General features: G+C 48.7%; 1 non-coding gene across 1 annotated transcript; it reads right to left on the minus strand.

Annotated features, from left to right (window-relative positions):
• Positions 1–2,951: 2,951 nt before the first annotated feature.
• On the minus strand, positions 2,952–3,142 carry LOC118011643. The gene has a single exon (XR_004679518.1). It is a non-coding gene; the product is annotated as a U2 spliceosomal RNA (small nuclear RNA).
• Positions 3,143–3,355: the final 213 nt, after the last annotated feature.

Raw genomic sequence — 3,355 nt, forward strand, 5'->3', positions numbered from 1 at the left:
CCCCCCCATGGCCCTAGCCCTGGAGGAGGAGATGAGATGCCTGGACTGGAAGCTCCAAGTGTTTGGTCATCTTGGCCATAGGGGACCCCCACCCTACCTCTCTGTCCTAGACCCTGATCTCCCCCATCACTCCTCACTGTAACATGACACTTCCCCCCCCCAAACCTGTCCGGGCCTTGGAACAGCCCATTCAAATCCCTTTTGTTTGAGGCCCTCCTCAAGCCCAAAGGCATGTCGTATTTCCTGACACAGAGCTTCCTACCTCCAGCTCAGGTGAACTTGGCCCCTGTCCTTGGCTGGAAACCTTCTTTCCACAAGTCCATTGTCCCCATGGAGCTGCTGCCCCTGTGAAGGGGGCGGGGGGCTGGGGGCGGCAGTGTGGACGGGCCGAGGGGCCAGGGGCTGTAGCTGACCTGGAGGTATGTGAGCAGGGGCATTTCCCATCCTTCAAGCCCCCATCCTCCTCCAGGAGGCCATTCCTGACCCCCACTCTGCAGCACCCGCCCCCCATCCGTGCTGTTCCTCTTCCAGCATTGGACACACTGCCGATAATCGCTGGGAGTGACGTTGCTGCTGATAAGGAGAAGTAATGTCAGCATTACCAAGAATAACAGCACCAGCAGGGAGCTAGAGAGGTTAAGAAAACAGATTCTGGAGTTAGATGGATCTAGCCACTCTGAGTCTCAGTGTCCTCACCTGGAAAATGGGTTTAATATGGCATCTACCTACTTCACGTAGTTGCTGGGGATGACACCAGATCAACATACACCATCCCTAGCATGAGAGCAAGGGCTTAATCCGGGACATAGATTGTGGTTTTTCTTACCGTTGTGGCTACGAGGACCGTTCAGCAAGGACTTCCCCTGGCCAAGGTCGGGGAGATCACAAAAGCAACAGGGTGTCGTGGTGCCACGTTAGGACAACTGAGTTTCAGCAAAACTAAGGCATGGGTTCCAGGTACCACAGTTGGGGCATTGAAGACGCACCGAGCAGACTCTGAGCCCCCGAGGGTTGCGCTCCTGCACACCCTGGCCGCGGGAGGGCGCTAGGCTCACTGGGCTCTGGACTCATTCCTCCTTCGCAGATCCAGGGCCAGCCACTTCACCCTCTTGAACTCAACATCTGCATTTGGAAGATGAGATAATTGTCCCTACCTCATAGGGGCTATGGGGGGGATGAATGAGTAAGTGGATGGGAAGCCAAAGCCCAAGGCCTGGCGCACAGTGGGGCTGATGGGGCAGGTAGAAGCAAGGCCAGGCCTGGAAATTCTGGAGGGCAGACACATTATTCCCCCCAGATATCATCTCCTTGGCAGAAACATTCTCAGAGGGGTTGGCAGCAAGATGAAGTTCTATGGACAGAAAATCTCAAATTGGCCTATTTTCCTCAGTGGGGTATTTTTTTCATTTCATATTGGTGTGAGAGGAATGTTCCTGGCCTAGGAGTTGCTGTATTAGGTTCATTCATTTACTTAGGCATTCCCCATGCATAGGTCACATAAGGCCAACCTAGGGGGGGTTCTCTGTATTTGCTGTTCCCTCCGTCTGGATCACAGTTCCCCCCGTGGACAACTTAGCATTCTAGCTAGGCTCAAATATCTGTCCTCAGAGAGGTCTTCTGTGGGCACCCTATAAAACAAACTCTATCCCTTCCCCACTGTGGTTTCTTCATGGCACTTTTACTATCTGACGTTGTGCTTTAAATGTATTTGTCTATTTGCTCTCTGTCTCTCCCAGGAGATCATGAGCCCCTGAAGAGAAAGACCGTCTCTATGCCATTCACTTCTGTATCTCCATGACCTACCACACACCTGGCATACAGTAGGTGCTCAATAAATTCTGTTAAATGGATGAATGAAATACTGTATGCTCTTAACTCGAATGTTTCCTGAGCACCTATGGTCTATGGGCTGTGGATATGGAAATAAATCAGAAGTAGTCCTTGGCCCCAAAGAGCACTTTGTCTAGGGGAAAGAGGGATTTTGACAAATGCCATAGCAAAACGTAGCCGGGGAATCCATCTCCAGCTTCTGCAAGCTTCATATGGGTGAGTGGAAGGAAGGAGGGAGGCAGTTACTGTGTGCTGAGAGCCTGCTCCGTGACAGGACCTTTCGCATGTCACGCCTGGCTCAGTCTTCACAACAGCCCATTTTGCAGATTAATCATAACGTGAAATTACTTGGCCAAAAGTCAAATTCATGGCAGCACCAGGATGGAAACTGGGTGGCCTGATACTAAATACTCTGCCCTTCCTATTTCCTCTACCAGCAAGGCCCCTCTTGCTCAAGAGAAAGAAGTTAAGTCCAGCCTAAGGGGGCTCAAACAAAAAACTATATATATCGTTTTATATAAAATATAGACATTTTGTATATAAACCACTTCATAAAGTATTTTATAAAATATATATTTATATTTAACATTTTACATTTATGTAAAAATTTAAAATATAAATGTAATAAGTTATAATTATTATTTATTCATGTAATAGCTATATCAAGGAATAGCAGCCTTCAGGTACGGCTGGATCTAGTATTGCAAACAACATCACTAGACCTGGCTCCATTCCCAGATGACCTCTCAAGTCATGGTGGCAAGATGGCTGCCTTCAATGCCTGCCCTCCCCACCCCTCCCCACAGCCCCAAAGAACCAAGTCTTGAGGGAAAAAGAATGTCTCATTGCAGACCTTGGAGTTGGCTAATCCAGAGTCCATTCCCACCAACCACCTCCCACAATGGAGGCTGAATAGCCAAATACTGAACTTTCCAGCCTCTTCTACAGCTGAAGTGGGGGGCACATGATACAGTGCTAGCTGATGAGACAAGCTAGAGTTAGCCGGCAGGAAGAGAGTTTTGTTGCTCCTGTAACAGGGGCAGCTGTGGCCGGAGCTGCCCCTCCCCACTTAGTCTTGTCTTTTTTTTTTTTTTTTTGAAATACCATTTATTCCCCCGAAGGGGTGGTGCACCGTTCCTGGAAGTACTGCAATACCAGGTCGATGCGTGGAGTGGACGGAGCAAGCTCCTATTCCATCTCCTAACTCCAAAAATCCATTTAATATATTGTCCTCGGATAGAGGACGTATCAGATATTAAACTGATAAGAACAGATACTACACTTGATCTTAGCCAAAAGGCCGAGAAGCGATTAGTCTTGTCTTGAACACAAGCGTGATGTTGGAGCATGGCGCATCCTACAACCATGGGGGGTGGGGTGGAAAATCACATTATCCTTGACATGGCTAAGCTGCTGGACTTCCACCTTCGGACTTCTTCCTAAGAGAGAAAAATAAACCTCTATTGTTTAAGCCAAGGCATCAAATTCCCTGTTACTTGTAGCTAAAAGCATTCCTGCTGCTACA

The sequence above is a fragment of the Mirounga leonina genome, unplaced genomic scaffold (assembly GCF_011800145.1).
Source record: "Mirounga leonina isolate KUSES-001 unplaced genomic scaffold, KU_Mleo_1.0 Mir_150, whole genome shotgun sequence".
Classification (NCBI taxonomy): domain Eukaryota; kingdom Metazoa; phylum Chordata; class Mammalia; order Carnivora; family Phocidae; genus Mirounga; species Mirounga leonina.